This window comes from Psammomys obesus, unplaced genomic scaffold, assembly GCF_907164565.1.
Source record: "Psammomys obesus unplaced genomic scaffold, mPsaObe1.curated_primary_1811, whole genome shotgun sequence".
Classification (NCBI taxonomy): domain Eukaryota; kingdom Metazoa; phylum Chordata; class Mammalia; order Rodentia; family Muridae; genus Psammomys; species Psammomys obesus.
The window spans coordinates 13,483,391-13,505,907 of record NW_026589732.1 but is presented as its reverse complement, the minus strand read 5'-3'; the positions used below and the strand labels follow the sequence as shown (position 1 = coordinate 13,505,907).

At 42.9% G+C, this 22,517-nt stretch overlaps 1 protein-coding gene across 2 annotated transcripts in view; it reads right to left on the bottom strand.

The window, feature by feature from the left end:
• LOC129675214 (paralemmin-2) overlaps positions 1–22,517 on the bottom strand; it is a 271,653-nt gene that overhangs the window by 175,310 nt on the left and 73,826 nt on the right. The window contains exon 1 of one of the 2 annotated variants that reach the window (XM_055605233.1): positions 2,002–2,340. The exons of the other annotated variant lie outside the window; for it this stretch is intronic. The gene's annotated coding sequence lies outside the window, so the exon portion shown is untranslated. Of the gene's footprint in view, positions 1–2,001; positions 2,341–22,517 lie in introns of those variants that run through there. 2 annotated transcript variants of the gene reach the window in all.

Genomic DNA, 22,517 nt, shown 5'->3' with positions numbered 1-22,517 from the left:
AAGTATTCCTATGAAATTACTCAAATGCAGCTGTGCCATCACTTTGCAATAGCATGTCCATTACTGAGAATACAGCTGGACTGCTCAGAGCCATACTCCAGTCTCCTATATGCCCTTCCTTTGTGGTGTGAAAGAAACTGTGATTATGACCAAGTAGCTGACAGCACCAACTTTCCATTTCCTGCCAGTGAAACACCCAACCCAAATATCTTTCCACCATCTCATTGTATAACTGCCATCTCTGGTAGCACTGAAAAAAAAAAAAGAGAAGACGAACCCTGAGGCTTCCATATTGAGCCCCCAAATGGCCATTTAATGCAGTGACTAACATTAAGGGAAATTGTTGAAATAATGAGTTCCCTTCTCTGGGAGACAGAAGCTACAGGGTTATAAACCATCACCCTTAAAAGAGACCCACAATGGCTCAGTGCTACTCCACAGATGAGGAAACAGCCCAACACACTAACTGCAGAGTGAAGAGGGCTAAAAAGGAGGAAACAAATACCACTCCATGAGTCTCTTCTTTGTTGAAGGCTGAGATTCCCCCCCCCCTTTCATTATCTTGCTCAGCCATTAAGCAAAATCCAGCATTCCTTACCATGCACTATTCAAAAATCTATCACCCCAGAGTGTTACTGATCATTTCAGGGCTTCCTGCAGATTCTGGAGGAGAGATGGAGGTGAGTAGCCTCATCACACACTACATTTTGAACTGTCTAATATGTTTTCAGTGTCTTCTTTAGCCAAACCAGTGGGAAAGTTAGAGAGGACCTCAATCCACTTCAGAAGAGCATAGAAATCACTCTATTTCCTATATCTGGCTTTCTAGCCCTCCCTTCCAACTTTCTAGATTTTCCCTTTCTTATATACATCAACTGGAACATACTTTTCAAAACTCTTATATCTTACATTCCATCAGGGAAGTTTTTCTCAACCTGTGGGTTTTTAGCCTTTGGGCAAGGTGTCATGTCACATATCCTGTATAGAAAATACATTATAATACATAACAGTAGCAAAATTACACTTATGAAATAGCAACAAAATATAGTTTGCGGTCACTACGACATGAAAAACTGTTGGGGTGATCTTTTATGCACTGTGTAAACACTGTCTTTGAATTATCCAAATGCTTATTTCTGTACTGGCAGAGATCTGATTACAGACCAGACTTTGGTATTATTATTCTTATAGCTGCATCATATTTTGTAAACACTCCCCCCAACACCTTCTGATTGATTTAATAAAGAGCTGAATGGCCAATAGCTGAGTCAGGAGAGGAAAGGTGGGACTTCTGGCAGGAATAGGAACTCTGGGGAAGGAAACTGAGAGGGAAGGAGTCACCAGCCAAACACAAGGAAAGAAACAAGTGCTGGGACTAAGACTGAAAGAGGGTACTGGGCCACATGGCAAGATGTAGGCCAGGCCAGTATAGTCAGGTTAGAATAGCTGAGAATCCACCCAGCTAAGCCAATATTTAAATAAGTCTCTGTGTCATTATTTGGGAGCTGGCACTCCAAAGAACTACCTTAAGGAGTTGTATTAAAGGGTTGCAGCATTCGAAAGGTATTAGGGTGAAAAATGCTTACCCAGGCCTGCATACATGATAGGAGGACCACCTACCTCCCAGACTTCGCCTATGACCACACACGCTTCGCCGCACAGTTGGGGTGGAAAGCTCCCCGGAGAATTCGCCATCACATCCCGCTCAGTCTTACAGCAGGTCTTTGAATACCCACATCCTCTGTTAGAAACATTCTTAAAGCCTGCGTTTTGCATGACTTGCCCTCCCAATAGAGAAAGGGGGCTTCTCAAAAAACCCCAAGACAGAACCATTGGGCGGGGCAAGATGGCAGTGCCGGGAGGACTCTCATTCTGAGGAGCAGCACAGCAGGATTGGCACAGTGACCAGCAATCAGAACTCGCGGCCATAAAACACAAGTGGTTGTGTTTCTCAGGTGAGAGGATACCCCACGGTGGGGGATTCGATCAGCTTTAACTCACCCGGCAAAACCGCGGAAGAGATCCCCATTCCGCCAGGCGCTTGGTCGCCAGCCCAGAGCTACCCGCCAGCGCGATCTGGTCACGGTCCCAGACTGAACTGTGGGCCCACAACACCATAGACTGGATCTCCCAGTCGAGAGATAACCCCACAGAGCAGGAAACAATTGGGACCGACCCCAGGTTACCCAGACATCCCCTGGAAAAGACTCGGGTTCCGCGGGTGCCCCAGGAGCCAGCCCGGACCCAGAGCCGGGAGGGACAAAGGCGCCTGCCTGCACAGAGCCCCGCCTGCGCGCGTGATTCGCCGCCTCAGATAGAACTGTGGGCACCAGGGCAACAGGGCACCAGACTGCGTGTCTCTGGCAGGAGGAAACCCCCAGCGGAGGGGGTCAGCAGCTCTAACGCTTAGGACACCCAGCACCAAAACACTTCCTGGACTCACGCAGACTCTAGTGCAGGCAGAAGCGCTGTGCTCTGCCGCCATTGTTGCGTTCCCCTGGGGCACTGGGACACACAGCTGCAACCTCGGACCTGCAGGAGTTGAAGAGCTATTACAGCAGCCCTCAGATACTGTGCCAGGGATCGGCCAGTTGTCCCTGGCTGGACTGCCAAAACTGTAGGAATCCCTGATCCTTCAGGGGGGCTGCACCCACAGCGTCTGGACCAGAGCAGTGCCTGTAGCCGCCATCCCAGACAGAGACACACAGCTTCTGGTCCAGAGTGAGGCACCCAGCCTCCAGACCAGAACAGTGCCCCCAGGTGCCAACTCAACCTAGGTGCACATTCTCCAGGTCCAGAGCAGAGCAATCAGCCTTTGGCCCAGAGAGTTGCTGAGTGCACCTCCCACTTTCTCAGACAGAACTGTGCGCCCCAGGATAACAGACTGAGTTTCCCTGTTGGGAGAAAACCCCATAGCTAGGGAATCAGCAGTTTCTTCAAGAGGACTGTACATGGAAATTTAGTGAGCAGCAGCACACTAAATTTATAACAAGAAACCCAGCAGTGGGGCAGCTGTCTTGAGAAATTTTATGGGTAAGAGGAGATCCCCCCCTGCCTAACATAGACCACAGCTACTACTCAGGGCTATAAACCTGAGGTGAGCAGTGGCATCTCCGGAGAAACACTGGCCATACAGTGACCATAACCAAAAATCAGAGAAGGACTCCTTCAGGAAAAATCATCTTCCGGCCAAGGGGATACTCCCTACCTCAGGACTCCAGGAAGCACAGAAACTAACAGCCAAAACCTAAGTCAGCCCAATGGGTAGAGGTCAGCGTAAAGGCTCAACCAACAAAAGACAGAGCAATATGGCATCTCCAGAACCCAGCCATCCAGGGGCGAACAGCCCTGAACAATGCAGCATAATAGAAAATCAAGAAGAGGACCTTACATCTATGTTGATGAAGAGGATAATAGAGGAGACAAGTAAAATACGTAAAGAATTAGAGGAAGATAAAACCAAACAGATCATGGCTATCCGTAAAGAAATGGAGGAAGATAAAGACAAGCAAATTAGGGCCATCCGTGAAGAAATACGGGAAGATGCAGCCAAACAGCTTGTGGCCTTCAGAGAAGAAATAATTAAATCACTGAAAGAAATCAAAGAGACAGAGTTGAAGGAACTAAAAGAAAAAGAGGAAAATACAAGCAGACAGGTGAAGGAAGTAAACAAAACAACTCAAGACCTGAAGATAGAACTAGAAAAATTAAAGAAAACACAAATGGAGGAAATAATGGAGAGGAAGAATTTAGGGAAGAAAACAGGAACTACAGAGGTAAGCATAACCAACAGAATACAAGAAATGGAAGAAAGAATCTCAGGTGTAGAAGATACAATGGAAGAAATCGATGTATCTGTCAAAGAAAATGTGAAATCCAAAAAATTCCTGACACAGACCGTCCAAGAAATCCAAGACAATATGAAAAGACAAAATTTGAGAATAATAGGAATAGAGGAAAAAGAAGACTCCCTTCTCCAAGGCCCAGAAAATATTTTCAACAAAATCATTGAAGAAAATTTTCCCAAGTTAAAGGAGAAGCCAATAAGGATACATGAGGCCTACAGAACACCCAACAAATTTGACCAGAAAAGAAAATCCTCCCGCCACATAATAATCAAAACAGTAAGTATACAGAACAAAGAAAAAATACTAAAAGCTGCAAGGGAAAAAGGCCAAGTAACATATAATGGCAAACCCATTAGAATCACACCTGACTTTTCAACAGAAACTATGAAAGCCAGAAGGGCCTGGACAGATATCATGCAGACCCTAAGAGAACACAGATGTCAGCCCAGGCTACTATACCCTGCAAAACTCTCAGTCCTCATAGACAGAGAAAACAAGATATTCAATGACAAAAACAAATTTCAACAATACCTACACACAAATCCAGCATTACAGAAGACACTGGAAGGGAAAATACAACCCAAGAAAATTAGCTTCTGTCAAGAAAACACAGGAAATAATTAACCTTACTACAGCAAAACAAAAAGCAACCAAGCACACAAACTTATGAACACAGCCAACATCAAAATCAAAGGATCTAACAGCCACTGGTCATTAATCTCTCTCAACATCAATGGACTCAACTCTCCAGTAAAAAGACACAGATTAACAGAATGGATACGTAAACAAAACCCAGCAATCTGTTGCATACAAGAAACACACCTAAGACACAAAGATAGACATTACCTGAGGGTAAAAGGTTGGAAGATGACTTTCCAAGCAAATGGACCCAAGAAACAAGCAGGAGTAGCCATTCTAATATCTGATAAAATAGACTTTCAACCAAAAATAATAAAAAGAGATGAGGAAGGACACTTCATACTCATCAAGGGAAAATTCCACCAGGAAGACATCACAATCCTGAACATCTATGCCCCAAATACAAGAGCACCCACATTTGTAAAAGAAACATTGATAAAATTTAAACCACATATAGATCCCCACACATTAATAGTGGGAGACTTTAACATCCCACTCTCAACAAAGGACAGGTCAACAAAACAGAAATTAAACAAAGAAACAATATCTCTGACAGAGGTCATGAATCAAATGGACCTCACAGACATCTACAGAACTTTACACCCAAACACAAAAGAATTTACCTTCTTCTCAGCACCTCATGGAACCTTCTCCAAAATAGACCATATAGTTGGTCACAAAGCAAGCCTCAACAGATACAAGAAGACTGAAATAATCCCTTGTATCCTGTCTGATCACCATGGAATAAAGCTGGACTTCAACAACAACAGAAATAGCAAAAAGCCTACACACTCATGGAAACTGAACAACTTGTTACTAAATGACAGCTGGGTCAGGGAAGAAATAAAGAAAGAAATTAAAGCCTTTCTAGAACTCAATGAAAATGAAGACACAACATACCCTAACTTGTGGGACACAATGAAAGCAGTGCTAAGAGGAAAGTTCATAGCACTAAGTGCCTTCAAGAAGAAATTCGAGACAGCTCATTCAAGCAACTTAATGGCCCACTTAAAAACCCTAGAAAAAGAAGAAGCAGACACACCAAAAAGGAGTAGACGGCTGGAAATAATCAAACTCAGGGCTGAAATCAATCAATTAGAAACAAATAAAACAATTCAAAGAATCAATGAAACCAAGAGCTGGTTCTTTGAGAAAATCAACAAGATAGACAAACCCTTAGCCAAGCTAACTAAAAGGCAGAGAGACACCACCCAAATCAACAAAATCAGAAATGAAAAGGGGGACATAACTACAGACACTGAGGAAATCCAAACAATCATTAGGACTTACTTCAAAAGTCTATATGCCACAAAATTTGAAAATCTAAATGAAATGGACAATTTTCTTGATCGATTTGACTCACCAAAGCTGAATCAGGACCAGGTAAATCAACTAAATAGTCCTATATCCCCCAAAGAAATAGAAGCAGTCATCAAAAGTCTCCCATCCAAAAAAAGCCCAGGACCAGATGGCTTCAGTGCAGAATTCTACCAGACCTTCAAAGAAGAGCTAACTCCAATTCTCTTCAAACTATTCCACAAAATAGAAACAGAAGGAACATTACCAAACTCATTCTATGAAGCCACAATCACCTTGGTACCTAAACCTCACAAAGACTCAACAAAGAAAGAGAATTTCAGGCCAATCTCCCTTATGAACATTGATGCAAAAATACTTAACAAAATACTTGCAAACCGGATCCAAGAACACATCAAAGATATTATCCACTATGACCAAGTAGGCTTCATCCCAGGTATGCAGGGGTGGTTCAATATACGGAAATCCATCAATGTGATCCACCATATTAACAAACTGAAAGAAAAAAACCACATGATAATCTCCCTAGATGCTGAAAAAGCATTTGACAAAATCCAACATCCATTCATGTTTAAAGTACTGGAGAGTTCAGGGATACAAGGCACATATCTAAACATAGTAAAGGCGATATACAGCAAGCCTATAGCCAACATCAAACTGAACGGAGAGAAACTTAAAGCAATCCCACTGAAATCAGGGACAAGACAAGGCTGCCCACTGTCTCCATATCTCTTCAACATAGTGCTGGAAGTCCTTGCTAGAGCAATAAGACAGTCGAAGGAGATCAAGGGGATACAGATGGGAAAGGAAGAAGTCAAATTATCACTATTTGCAGATGATATGATAGTATATATGAGTGACCCCAAAAACTCTACCAGGGAACTCCTACAGCTGATAAACACCTTCAGCAAAGTGGCCGGATATAAAATTAACTCAAAAAAATCAGTAGCACTCCTGTATACAAAAGACAAAAGGGCTGAGAAAGAAATTAGAGAAACAACACCATTCACAATAGCCACAAATGACATAAAGTACCTTGGCGTAACCCTAACCAAGGAAGTCAAAGACTTGTATGAAAAAAATTTCAAGTCTCTGAAGAAAGAATTAGAGGAAGATATGAGAAGATGGAAAGATCTCCCATGCTCATGGCTTGGCAGGATTAACATAGTAAAAATGGCCATCTTACCAAAAGCAATCTACAGATTTAATGCAATTCCCATCAAATTGCCAACACAATTCTTTACAGACCTGGAAAGAAAAATTCTCAACTTTGTATGGAATAACAAGAAACCGAGAATTGCTAAAACAATCCTCTACAATAAAAGATCTTCTGGAGGTATCTCCATCCCTGATCTCAAGCTGTACTATAGAGCAACAGTTATAAAAACTGCATGGTACTGGCATAGAAACAGAATGGTGGATCAATGGAATCGAACAGAAGACCCAGAAATAAACCCACACACTTACGGACACCTGATTTTTGACAAAGATGCCAAAACCATACAATGGAAAAATGATAGCATCTTCAACAAATGGTGCTGGTCCAACTGGATGTCTACATGTAGAAAAATGAAAATAGATCCATACTTATCACCCTGCACAAAACTGAAGTCCAAGTGGATCAAAGACCTCAACATAAAACCAGACACATTAAATCGGCTAGAAAAAAAAGTGGGGAATACCCTAGAACTCATTGGTACAGGAGAAAACTTCCTGAACAGAACACCAACAGCACAGGCTCTAAGAGCAACAATCAATAAATGGGACCTCATGAAATTGAAAAGCTTCTGTAAAGCAAAGGACACCGTCATCAAAACAAAGCGACTGCCTACAGATTGGGAAAGAATCATCACCAACCCTCTATCTGACAGAGGACTCATATCCAATATATATAAAGAACTAAACAAGCTGAAAAGCAACAAACCAAGTAATCCACTTAAAAAATGGGGAACAGAGCTAAAGAGAGAATTCTCTGCAGAGGAATATCGAATGGCAGAGAAGCACTTAAAGAAATGCTCAACCTCATTAGCCATTAGGGAAATGCAAATCAAAACAACCCTGAGATTTCACCTTACACCCATCAGAATGGCCAAGATGAAAATCTCAAGGGACAACACATGCTGGAGAGGTTGTGGAGAAAGGGGAACGCTTCTCCACTGCTGGTGGGAATGTAAACTGGTACAACCACTCTGGAAATCAATCTGGCGCTTTCTCAGACAACTAGGAATAGCGCTTCCTCAAGATCCAGCCATACCACTCCTAGGCATATACCCAAAAGAGGCGCAAGTACACAACAAGGACATTTGTTCAACCATGTTTGTAGCAGCTTTATTTGTAATAGCCAGAAGCTGGAAACAACCCAGATGCCCCTCAACTGAAGAATGGATGCAGAAACTGTGGTACATCTATACAATGGAGTATTACTCAGCAATGAAAAATAAGGAAATCATGAAATTTGCAGGTAAATGGTGGGACCTGGAAAGGATCATCCTGAGTGAGTTGACCCAGAAGCAAAAAGACACTCACGGTATATACTCACTCATATAAACATACAATATAGAATAAACCCACTAAAAGCTGTACATCTAAACAAACTAAGCAAAAGAGAGGACCCTAACTAAAATGTTCAATCCCCATCCTGAAAGGCAAAGAGGATGTACATCAGAAGAAAATGAAAATAGGAAACAACCTCGGAACCCGCTACAGAGGGCCTCTGAAAGCCAGAAGAAAACAGGAAACCACCTTCAAACCTGCCACAGAGGGCCTCTAAAGCTTCTGCAGTATAGACTGTCAAAGCAGATGCTGAGCCTGATGGCCAACTGATGGGCAGAGTGAATGGAATTTTATGTAAGAAGTGGGAAATAGTAAGAGCTGGAGGGAACGGGAACTCCACAAGCAGAGCAACAGAACAAGATAATTTGAACACAGGGAACTTCCCAGAGACTCCTACTCCAACCAAGGACTATTTGTGGAGATGACCTGGAACCCCTGCACAGGTGTAGCCCATGGCAGTTCAGTGTCCAAGTGGGTTACATAGTAATGGGAAGAGGGACTGCCTCTGACATAATCTGATTGGCCTGCTCTTTGATCACTTCCCCCTGGGGGGGAGCAGCCTTACCAGGCCACAGTAGAGGACAATACAGCCACTTTTGATGAGAACTGATAGACTAAGATCAGAAAGAAGGAGAGGAGGACCTCCCCTATCAGTGGACTTGGGGAGTGGCATGCATGCAGAAAGGGGAGGGAGGGTGGGATTGGCAGGGGAGGAGGGAGGGGCTTATGGGGGGATACAAAATGAATAAAGTGTAATTAATAAAAAATAAATAAAAGATAAAAAAAAAAAAAAAAAAAAAAAAAAAAAACCCCAAAACAAACGCCTTTCCCTAGTAACCCTTTCACTCTGGTGATCATCCAGCCCTCCCCTGGCTTTCTTTTGTCACTAGCATCCACCATTATCCCAACTTCATTCTTTTTCCTACTTAACTAAATGGCTGTTTTCTTTTTGTTCCAAATAGAAGGTAAGCTTTGGATGAGCAGGACCTCTTTCTGTCTTATTAACCCTTATTCCAAACATCCGTGTGCTGGATGAACACATGAACAAAATGTAACTCTTTGTTAACCATTCTAGATTAACATCCAGAACACCCATCCACAGAAGCAAACAAAGGATCCTCCTCCTACTACTACTATCGCCTTCCCTAAAGGGCAGAAATGTGTGCTAACAGGACAAACTGGCATGGATGGTTGAGAATACTGTGGGGTTGAGCTGCATAGGGCCACACAGCTAAGATTACTGACTCTTTGACTCCAGTGCTGTTCCCATCAGCCCACTTGGCCTTTGGACTGGACTGCTGGTATCCTGAAGACTAAGTTTGGTAATCCCCTCAAAATCCATTGACCCTAATCAACAGGAATTAAATGAAAGAGGTCTACAGCCCCTTTCCCTACTTACTAATCTCCTACCTAAGGTGGGAGGTTGGAAGGGAGGTAGAGGTGTTTAAGAACCCTAAAAAAGTAGGTTTGGTGAAAAATCTAAGCCTACAGTAGTTCATCACTCTTTTTATAAAAATCTAAAAGAGTAATTGTGTTTGGGAACTGGAGTCACAAATGACTTTTTTCTTAAACTTCTTTCTTTTGTGGAGAGTGAGATGATAAGACTGATAGTAAAGGATGGATTTGCTAAAAACTAAGCGGTTAGAAATGCCTGAGCCTCTAAGAGCAACAATCAATAAATGGGACCTCATGAAACTGAAAAGCTTCTGTAAAGCAAAGGACACCGTCATCAAAACAAAGCAACTACCTACAGGGAAAGAATCTTCACCAACCCTTTATCTAACAGAGGACTCATATCCAGTATATATAAAGAACTAAAGAAGCTGAAAAGCAGCAAAACAAGTAATCCAATTAAAAAAATGGGGAAGAGAACTAAACAGAGAACTTTCTGTAGAGGAATATCGAATGGCAGAGAAGCACTTAAAGAAATGCTTAAGCTCATTAGCCATTAGGGAAATGCAAATCAAAACAACCCTGAGATTTCACCTTACATCCATGAAAATGGCCAAGATCAAAAACTCAAGTGACAACACATGATGGAGAGGCTGTGGAGAAAGGGGAACCCTTCTCCACTGCTGGTGGGAATGTAAACTTGTACAACCACTCTGGAAAGCAATCTGGCGCTTTCTCAGACAACTAGGAATAGCGTTTCCTCAAGATCCAGCCATACCACTCCTAGGCATATATCCAAAAGAGGCTCAAGTACACAATAAGGACATTTGCTCAACCATGATTGTAGCAGCTTTGTTTGTAATAGCCATAAGCTGGAAACAGCCCAGATGCCCCTCAACTGAAGAATGGATGCGGAAATTGTGGTACAGCTATACAATGGAGTATTACTCAGCAATGAAAAATAAGAAAATCATGAAATTTGCAGGTAAATGGTGGGACCTGGAAAGGATCATCCTGAGTGAGTTGTCCCAGAAGCAAAAAGACACACACGGTATATACTCACTCATATAGACATACAACATAGGATAAACCCACTAAAATCTGTACATCTAAAGAAACTAAGCAAGAGAGGACCCTAACTAAAACACTCAATCCCCATCCTGAAAGGCAAAGAGGAGGGACATAAGAAGAAGAAGAAAACAGGAAACAACCTAGGAACCTGCACAGAGGGCCTCTGAAAGCCTCTGCCCTGCAGACAATCAAAGCAGATGCTGAGCCTGATGGCCAACTGTCAGGCAGAGTGAATGGAATTTTATGTAAGAAGTGGGAAATAGTAAGAGCTGGAGAGGACAGGAACTCCACAAGGAGAGCAACAGAACAAGAAAATTTGAACACGGGGAACTTCCCAGAGACTCATACTCCAACCAAGGACTATTCATGGAGATAACCTAGAACCCCTGCACAGTTGTAGCCCATGGCAGTTCAGTGTCCAAGTGGGTTACATAGTAATGGGAAGAGGGACTGCCTCTGACATAATCTGATTGGCCTGCTCTTTGATCACCTCCCCCTGAGGGGGAAGCAGCCTTACCAGGCCACAGAAGATGACAATGCAGCCACTTCTGATGAGAACTGATAGACTAAGATCAGAAGGAAGGAGAGGAGGGCCTCCCTTATCAGTGGACTTGGGGAGGGCCATGTATGCAGAAAGGGGAGATAGGGTGGAATGGGGAGGGGAGAAGGGAGGGGCTTATGGGGGGATACAAAATGAATAAAGTGTAATTAATAAAAGTTAAATAAAAAATTTTAGAAAAAAATGGAAGAAAAAAAAAAAAAAGAAATGTCTGAGCCTGCCATCCAGCACACATAAGAGAGGAACGTGCCCAGCAGAGCTGGTTCCTTCATGTCGTTTGTGAGGCCATTACTAAGGACAATTAAAGAAGAGATGGGATGATTAGGGGGAAATACTCTAAAGTCAAGACCATTTCTTCTGTCATCACTTTATGTGCCTAAGGTTACCAGTCAACACACTTGGTGTATAAGTCAACATGTACAGTACCAAGACTAAGTCCAACCTAAGGATGCTTGTTTGGCACTGGGTAGTGACTAACTGGGAAGCAGACAAAGCACTTCAAGAATCACTATCTAAATCTGTACCTAATGGTTTGCTCATTCGTATGCATTGCATTACACTGCTTTTCCATTAGTAAATGAGTGTTATTTGAGAAAAAAACTGTAGCCACCTCCACACTGGTAAGAAAGAGTAGGGTTTATAACTTGGTGAACCCATTTAGCCTAACATCTTTAGAAGAGTTTGTGGCAAAGCATCCCACTTGGAGTGTGTGTGTGTGGGGGGGTATTACTTGTAAATCTATAAAATAAGGTAAGTTTGGTTTTTAAGAATAATTAATATTTTCATTAATTCTTTGAGGATTTCATGGAGGGTATTTAAAAAAATTTTTTTGAGATCGTATTTCTTTTTATGTGTTTGGGTGTTTTGCCTGCAGGTGTGGCCATACACCAGGTGCAAGCAGGGCCAGAGAGGCCAGAAGAGGGTGCTGGATTCCTTAAGACGGAAGTTACAGATGGCTGTTGGCTACCGCCTGAGTGCTAGGATTGAACCTGAGCAGCTAGTGCTCTTAAACACTGAACCAGCTCCCACCCTCTCCATATGGTATATTTTGATAAATGTATTTAAATTTTTCTAAAACCCAGGGATACCTAGAAATGATCTTAGATCTGTTAAGCCAATTCCAAATGCTCAGAAGCACGCTGATGGCCAAAGTTGACAGTAGCAGAAAAGTTTCAAGGGCCTATCCTTGAGTTGTTCATTTTCCTAGTAACACATTCCCAGGCAACATCCAGAATAAGCTCATATGCTGCAGTTGTATAAAACCATCAATGAGGAACCCCAAACCTTCCAGAAATGGCTCATTGTCTCCCACAAGTAACTGGCCTTGTATTTGAGTCCAGGTCCAACTTCTGGATAGTATTCTCAGCAGGACATTTAGGATTTAGGACTTTGTTTGAATTTTATTGTGAGGAATTGTTATTGATTACCTAGTTGGGATGTCTTCTTAGATCTCTACTGGAAGGATTAGATACTCAGAATCCATGTTCCTGCTCCTTTGTGCTTTTTATTTCCTTTGACCACAATTCCTTTATTCCTTCTCTCTTTCTTTCTTTCACCAAGAAAGTCCCTACTCACCAGCAATAACCAATTCCAAGTCTCCTATGCCAGGTGGCATTTCAGTCTCTGAAAAAAACCTAATTAGCACTTTAGTGCATTTATTCAGTAAGTATTTATTGGAAGCTGCTTCCTACAGTCACTATAATAGAGCCTAGAAACTCAATGATACACAAGACAGGAACCCTGCATGTTCTTTTATGAATATTGGGGTGGGATCAAGCTTCATATAATTTAGGCCAATTCCTGCATACCCAGCCACAAATTCCTCAATGAAAAATTCTTCTTCTTTAGAAAGCAATAGCCTCTAAGGCAGGAATGCACTTGGTGGTAGTCTGTGATTCTCCAAAGACGCCAAACCCCAGCTTTGGAGTTAGCTGGCATTCTGGAAGCCTCAGTCTCTCTGTGTTTGTGCACAGTGGTAAAAATGCACATGGTTTTAACCAATTCCCAGTTGAAGTTGTGGTGTATCATACTGCACCCACAGCACAATTTCTCCTGGCTTGGTCAAGAGCTGACAAGGGTCATATTTATTCACTGATCAGAAACCACCTGTAAAAGAGACCCAGTCCTCAAGATGCCTTTGTTCTACTGGCCTGTCAGTACCTACAATTCTTTTTACTGGCATAATCAAAGAATGGAGTAATTTTAAATGTTGGAAAGGTTTATGTGTTGGTTTCCTATTGCTGTGAGCAAATACAAGAAGTGACTTAATGGAAGAAGGGTTTGTTTGGGCTGTGGTTTAGGAAGGCATGCCATCAATCCCAGTGGCGTAAGGAGGGGGCTGGGTACATCATCTGCCATCGGAAAGCAGGGAGGGAGGAAGGCTGGTGCTCTGTCTGCACTCTCATTTTTATGTGGGCTGGGGTCCAGCCTGTGGAATAAATCTACCCGTATCTAGGGTGGGACTTCCCACCTCAGTTAACCGATTATAGAACTCCCTCGAAGGCACACCCAGGGATTTTTCTCTTAGGTGATTCTCCAACCTGCCAAACTGATACTTGATATTACCCATCACAGTATACGTCCATATTAAGAACAGCACCCAATATAGAATATGATGGTGGAACCTCCAGGAGGCCCAGATGGCCTCAACACCTTCAGCAGTAATTCACACTGCTCATTGATAGAGGGAAGGCCTTAATGGGAGATAAGGAGAACTTATCAAACTGAATGCCAGTCGCCTTTGATAAAGGAGGTCACAAATAGAATGAAACACACTGCAGTAAAAATATCTTGAAAGTTCCCTCGGAGACAGTAAAAACCCCACAGGGTTTTGAAATAAAGTTGCAGCCGAAAGGGACCAAAATAAACCCCTTCGGGGTTATCTCAGCTTAACACATTAAAATATCCCAAGACCTTTCTCGGCACAAATATTATTCAAAGGTCAGAAAATCCCCTGTGCAAATACCTAAAGTATCAACAGGATGTTTCAGCAAAATGCCACATTAAATCATGCCTCTTGTTCGGTGCAAGGCTTATTACCAGAATGAGGAAATGGATGAGTCTAATGTTTGACCCTCCGGGTCCAACCAGCTCTGGAAAGCCCTTTTGGGGGAGGGGAGGTTTTCAGTGGCCTTAACCAGGAGAAAAATTATTCTACAGATCCCTGAATTAATATTTATCCTCAGGATAAGGTTATGTGTCTTTGCACTGATAACATGAATTTTAACAAGTCTGTAGGTTCTTGAAAACTCATGCAAGTGAAAAACTGACCCTTAACACCTAAGTCAGAGGGGCCAAGAAAGATCCCACAAAGTTTCAAAACTTCAAAGTGCTGGGGTAAATGGCTTACCACCAGTGATCACTGGCTTACCACCAGTGACCAGTTGCTGCTGCCAGAGTGGAGCTCTGTCAAACTCACCCCTTCTGCTTCCATGTTCTGTACCTGTGAGCATTTTCCATCTACATGTGGTGGCAAGATTTGTCTGGCAACTCCCACTCCCAAAGCTCCTCAATTCTACACTGCTGATCAACTTTGAGCTGTATATAAGGCAAGGCAAACTGCTACCTCACAGAGCCCCTGCTTCCCCATCTCTGGGATGAGGGAAATACTGACCAAAACCATATAGCTTTATAGGGAATGCTTAACGCAGAGGAAAAGCTTACTAGATAGTACTGCGGTTGCAACACCCCATGAACAACAATAATAATAATAAACCTACAGATTAGTGGTAGGAAATTCTAAAAGAGGCTGGAGAGACAGCTCAGTGGACAAGTGCTTGAGGACCTAAGTCAAATCCCAGGACCCAAGTAAAAACCCAGCTGGGGCTGTGCTCGCCTATGAGCCCAGCACTGTTGTGGGTGGAGGCAGGAAGATCACTGGGGTTTGTTGGCTGCAGGCCTAGTTCCAGGATCACTGAAAGTCTCAAAGGAGTAAGGGGGAGAGCAACAGAGAAGGACGTTAATATATTCCTCTGGGCTCCATGCATTTACAAGCACGAGCATTAGCACACATGCGCACACATAACACACACTCATATAACACTCATGAACATCACACACATGCGCAACACACACATGCACACTCACACACACACACACACACACACACACACACTCACATGTACACACAAGCATGCACACACAACCATAATGGTAAAAGCTTTTTAAAGACTCGATGCTATAAAATCCGCACGGGTTTCATGGCCTCTCCTTGAATATCCTTGGTCCACAAGGAGCTTAGGACTACATTCAGTCTAATAACAGAAGGTGAAGGGGCTCGAGCGAGGAGCTGGACACTGAGGTGTGGATTGGCATTCTGAAGCAGGACACAAGCCCTCTGCAGGCCCCTGCATTCTTTCTCAGAGATGCACCAGGAGGCTGGTCTCACACAGTAACTTTGAAATATGAGTTCAGATTTGTTTTTTTAGGGGAACACACAGCTAGCTACTTGGAACAATTTTATCTTGTTCGGTAGACTGTGTTCCCATAGCAAGCAATGAGTTGCCAAGCTTGAAGTTGGGCCACCCAAAAAGAGAATATAGATTTAAAACTTAGTTATTTGCAAGTTGCCTACAGACATCTAAATATTATCTAAATATCAATAATAAAAAATTGGCCGTGGAGTCAGTTGAAGGGAGTGACTGTGTAATCTCACTTTGTTATTTTTTCATTTTACAAAGCATTACAAGCTTTGCCACCAGTAAAATGGGTCAGTGCCCACCAGACTGAATAAGGACTCCTCTCTGGGAGTAATGTAATATAATGCCTGCCTCCCAACTACCCCTGCCCATCAGTTTCGGCTCTCCTGAGGACAGGTTCACTAACCATTAGGATCCATGTGAGACCACAGAACTTTGGAATGTTGGTAGCATAAGCACACTTAGAAACATTGAAACACACTTAGTCCATTGGATGGCTTCCATTGACTGGTGAGGAAACTGAAATTCAGAAACTGAAGTGATTTGCTCAAAGTCAGATGGCCAGACTCACAGACCCACCTCTTCTCCAGGCCCCTTCCCTAATCAATTGCCAACATGCAGTCCCCTCCTGAGTAACACCATAACGTTCACAAAAACCCCATTACGATGGCAGGACTTTGATAGGGTTTGTGTCTAAATAACTTGAGTTAATTCACTGTCCCAGTCTCAGCAAAGAAAAGTGGAGGTTAGAAGGCAAAGGGCTGGAAACAAGAAAGATCACGTAAAACATACTGTGATCACCTGCAAGATTTTTTTTTATTATAATATGGTCAGATGGGGCTGCCCATATATCACAAAGTAATCTTTTCCTCTCTGCTTGCTCAGAGAGAGGAGATGGGAGTTCTAGACCCTTCCAGACTGTGCTGTCCAGTAGAACTCTATGTGTTGATGGAATGTTTTAAGCATCACCGTCGAGCACGCCATCCCCAGCCACGTGGAGCTACTGAGCAGTTGCATGGTGGTTGAAGGTTTCATTTACTCCTAATTAATTTAAGTGTATAGCCATCTGTGCCCTGTAGCTACTCTGTTGAATCCCACAACAGAATAAACAAGCAAAGCTGCCAAAACATAGCAACTTGACCTAAAAGCTTGTTCTAATTTAAGAAATGTGCAATAATGGATGTTGAAATCAGATTTCTCAACAAAATATGGCAGTAGCAAAAATAACTATCAGCCAGCGTTCTTCAGCTGTAAGCTTGTAGAGCACAAACTCAACTAAAGTAACAAAAGAGGTGTTTTAGAACTTTGGGAAGTCCAGCAAGCTGAGCTTAGAGCAGTGCTTCTCAGCCTTCCTAATGCTGTGACCCTTTAATACTATTCCTCATGCTGCGATGACCCCCAGCCAGGAAATTGTTTTGTTGCTGCTTTATAACCATTATTTTGCTGCTGTTGTGAATTGTAATGTAAATATCTCTGTCTTCCAAAGGTCTTCGGCAACCCCCGTGAAAGGGTTGTTCGTCAACCCCAAGGGGTCGCCACCCACATATTGAGAAACAGTGGCTTAGAGGCTGCCCTGCCAGAGACTTTTATATTCATGTCACCCTGCAAACCGGGGCAGTGTGCGAAGGTGCGAGGTCTCTTGAGCAATGGTTAGAGCTACAGAACAAAAAACACGGGGCCTAGGGGATAAGCAGATGGTGTGTGTGTTTATGTGTATATGCGCATATGTATGTATTTATGTCGTTTTGTGTATGTGCAAATGTGTGCTTGATATACATCTGTGTGTGTATTTGTGTGTTTGTGTATATTTATACATGTATGTGGTTATGTATGTGTGTATGGGTATTTGTCTGTGTTGGATGTACACTTGTATCTGTATATGTCTGTAAATGTATGTGTGTTGGTGTATGTGTTTTTATGTATATGTCTGTATGTGTATGTGTGTTTGTTTTTCTGTGCACATGTGTGCATATGGATATGTGTGTATTTATATTTGTGTTCTTCTGTTCATACATATTTGTGTGTGTTTTCTGCACACGTATATTGTGCATGTGTATATGTGTGTGTTTGTTTCCGAGCATTTGTGTATATGTATATGTTTATATTTTCTGTGTATGTGTATTTGTGATTGTGTGTCTCAGTTATTCTGTGCATGTGTATGTGGTGTTGTATCTTTGCATGTATGTGTGCATATGTATGTTTTTCTGTGCATGTGAAATGTGTGTGTATGCCCGTGCACATGCAAGGACAGGTAGTTTTGTTGAGATCATTGAGGAACATGATTCCAGGCATTCTAGCATTTTAAGATACCCTTGTAATGCACTTTGTATAGTTTTTCCTTTCTCTTCTTCTTGTTCTCCTTTTCTACATGTGTGTGTATGTGTGTTGCAGTGGTGGTGGTGGTGGTGTTCTCTCTTTAGACAAGTACCCCTTTGTAGCTGTCCACTTTGGCAGCCTTCTGGGTACCGGGATTAACTCCTTTTTCTAAAGGTGCATAGTTCTATGTCATGTTTTTAATATCTGTGTAGTACTCCACCACACTCTTGTAGAGTGCCACCCTTTAAGCATCATGGCTGTTCATGTCTTAATCAGTCTTAATGTCACTTAATGTCACAATATTTTATTGTGACTGCCTGAAAGAGGCCCTCAGGACTGAGCTATTGACGTTCCCTCATAAGAAGGCATGGGAAGATCAGGAGAGTTCACTTGGGAGTCCAGACACTCCCTCCCAGCTGTCTGTAGTCCCATACTAGCTGCTTGTAATGCCAGGGTTCGGGAAGAATGTAGAAAGATAACTGGGATTGGGGATCGTTCTGTCTATGCCGCTCTAGGGAATTCCTATGCTGGGGTGAGGCTTTTTAGAACTGTGGCAGCTTTGAGGTCACCAATTCTCCTGCTAGTAACCCCTTTAACTGTAAGTAAGCTCAGTACATTCACGGGTGCAGAAACCCTGCTTCGGTGGAATTGCACTTTGGTCTGTTGGCAGTGCTCTATCTGGATGGCTGCGACTCCCAGGTAAAGCTGACGCAACGCTTGCGCGTTGCACCTTACTTTATCAGGCCAATCTGCGCAGTTTCTTTTACATTTTGCTCCAGGAAGCATCCCTGTGTATATATTTCCATGCGCTCACCCTGTCATTCATTTAGTCAAAACCCCTAAGGAGGGCGGTGGCTGTGCGAACATGAAGCCTGGGGTGCAGATCCCCAGAACTCACATAAAAGGCAGACGGGTGCGGCAGCCTGCCTATCATTCCAGCACACTACAGACCCAGACAGGAATCCCCAGAGCAAGCTGGCTAGCCAGACTAGTCGTGTGCCGCAAGAGACCCCGCCTCAGAGTGTAATGTGGAAAGCAATCAAGAAGATCCCTGCCATCACGTTCCCACATGAACACATGTGCAGCAGCACACATGTGTGCCCATGCATATGCTAACATGCACACACATGTACACACACATCAACTACATGCGTGTATGCAAAAAATCCTAGAGTTGTATTCAAGGCTAAGCATATCTAACGCTTAAATTTACATTTGCAAACTGTCCCCAAAGGTTGTGGCAACAGTAATTTATTTTTCTGCACAGAGCTGGGAAAGGCTGAAGTAAATTGAGGTGTCTTGGGTTGGACACAAAATCTAAACATTTAAAGGGTCAGCAAAAGATTCAGTAACGAGCCAGGCCTTGTCACACAGGTCTGTAATCACGGAGCTGAAGGAGAGGGATCATTTGCTTAAGACCTGCTTTGGGCTATAGAGTGAGTTTAAGGGCAATCTAAGCAACTTAGTGAGACCCTGTCTCATGATACAAGATGAGAATGAAAAGGATGTAGAGACTGAGAACGTGGCTTGGAAGGACAGCCCCGTCCTGCATCGAACAAAACCAACTCTGCAGAAGAAAGGATTTATTTGGCTTCTACTTCCCAGGTCACAGGCCACCACTGGGGGAAGTCAGGGCAGGAACCAGGAGGACGTGGAAGAGCACTGCTTACTGCCTTGTCCAGCAGGCTTAGGTTTAACTTGCTTCCTTATAGGATCCATACCAATCTCCTAGGGGTGGTGCCACACACGGCGGGTTGGGCCCTCCTACAGCAGTCATTAATCAAGAAAGCATGTCATGCCCGTAGGACAAGCTGATGGAGGCAGCAGAGGTCCTTTTCCCCAGGTGTGTCAATTTGACCAAAACTAACCATCACAAGCCCCCACCTCATGCATGCAAACCCCTGGCTTCAGTTCAAGCAGGAAATAAAATACAATAAAAGAAAGGAAGGATCCAGTAATCATACAAGCAATACACACTATGCACTTAAAGATAAAAATCTCAAAAAGCATTTTTTTTTTTTGTTTTTGTCTGTCTGTTTGTTTTTATTACCGTTTGAAGGGCAGGAGGGAAACAGGGTCTCATGTAACCCACACTGGTTTTATACTATATACCCCAGGATGACCTTGAACTCCGAGTCCTTCTGTGCTCATCTCCCAAGAGGTGGAATTCCAGGCACGTGCCACCACGCCCCACTGAAAATCCCACACTGTGGCCCTGGGCTCGTGTCCTCATTTGAATGTGTTCTGAAATCATTTGAAGGAATTTTGTGAGAACTACATGACTGATGCCACACGCTTGCACTTACTGTGATGCCAGGCACACGGTAAGGGCTCAGTCACGTCAGCCATCGTCAGGCTGCACACCCAGGGCAGAAGCCTGGCCTGCCATGCTTTACTCTGCTCCACTTTTCATTCCTCCCACAGCACCATACTGTTCTAATTACCATAGATTTATATATTGTCTTTTGATCTGGCAAAGCAAAAACACCCATCTTATTTTTCTTGGTTTTTCCTATTTTTCTTGGCTCTGCTCAGCCGTTTATACACACAAATGAACTTTAAGCTCTACTTATGAACTACCACAAAATTTCACTGGGATTTTAATTGAAGCTCTATTAATTTTGCATAATATTTCAGAAAAGAGTGGCATCTTTACCCTATAAATTGCCCGTCCAAGAACACAGAGTTACTCTTTGTTCTGTTCAAATTCTCTTTATCTCTTTTACCAAGTGTTTATACTATAAATTTACATATATAAATATATATTTAATGTACATCTTGCATACTGTTATCTTAGTTAGCATTTCTAATACTTCTTAATATTTTTATTACAATATTACATATATTTATAAGTAGGTGATACTAACATGTTCTATTTCAGTTCTCTTATTGAACCTCCTTTACTCTTTTCGTCTTGAAGTTAATTATGTATTTATTCAAAATATCTGACCTATCCACCAAAAGTCCCTCAGCCTTCAGGACAAAATCCAAACTTTGGGACCGTCATACTTTCATTAACATGTCTCAGATATTTAAAATTTTAATTTAATTATGTGTGTGTGTGTGTGTGTGTGTGTGTGTGCATGTGTGTGTGTGTGTGTGTGTGTGTGTGTGTGTGTGTGTGTATGCACTGGTTTATGTGCAAGTGTGTAAATGTGCACAAGGAGGCCAGAGGCCAACTTTGGGTGCCTTTCTCAGCTTTTTCTCACTTTATTTTTGGAAACAGGGCTTTTCTACGGCACCAGGAGCTCATCTATTGGCTAGATCAGCTGGCCATCCAACCCCAGGGACCTTCATTTCGAGGCCTTCCCAGCAGCAGGATTACAGATGTGTGCTTCTGTGCCCAGCTTTTATGTGGGTACTAAGGATCCAGTTCAAGAGCTCACACTTGAATGACAAGCACTTTGCAGACTGGGATGTCTCCCCAGTCGTCCAACACTTTTCCCTGTAAGCTGTATGTATTTAGCATATCCTCTGCAGAGATACATCAATAAACAGAGCAGGCCTGCCCAGTAAACAGCTCCTTCCAGGAGGCATTTGTGCTGCTTTGGACTTTGTCTATGGATAGATATGGACTTTGTCTATCAGCCTTGCCTTGACAGACACTGGTGAACTTCAGCTCTGCCTAAGTGCTCATAGCTTTTCTCAGCCATTATGGGGGATGCCTTTTCCTCCTCTTTCCTGTTCCATTGGTCCTTCAAGAGAGCCCCTTCTTTATACTCACAGCTCATGCCAAGGACAGTATCCTCCTGGCATTCTGGTCTGGTCACCCTTGCAGTTTGGAGGTTTCTCTCCTACCATGTCCCATGGCCTCAGGGGGGACTTAGACTGCACTGATTCATGTATTGGTGCATGTGCTCCTTTTGCTTGCTTTGGGTATGGAAACAAGTTAATATTGAACAAACATGTGCTGAAGGGTTGCATGTATTGAGCCAGGGGACAGGCATAGCAAGATAGCATGTGATAAATAAATAGATAAAAAGGTAACTGTCTGCGCTGTGGCATGGGCTAGCACACTAAGTTTTCCAGGTGCCCATAAGAAGAGACTGCCATGGCTGAGTGAGCAGGCCTGCTTGCCTGGAAAAGCCAGGTCTTCAAGTAGACACTGAAGAAACTGTGGTTTCTGTCAGCTCTTTCCACCCTACTTTCTCTTTACCTCCACAAAAGGACCTAGAATAAAAGGTTCAGTTTTTGCTCTTTTGAATTTTGTTTTTGTTTTATTATTTTTTTATGTGAGTGAGCTTTTGGTCTGCATGTCTTTACACTATGTGCATGAAGTACCTTCAGAGGCCAGAAGAGGGTATTGGGTTCCCTGAAACTGGAGTTACAGATGGTTATTAACCAGCGTGTGTGTGTATGTGTGTGTGTGTGTGTGTGTGTGTGTGTGTGTGTGTGTGTGTGTGT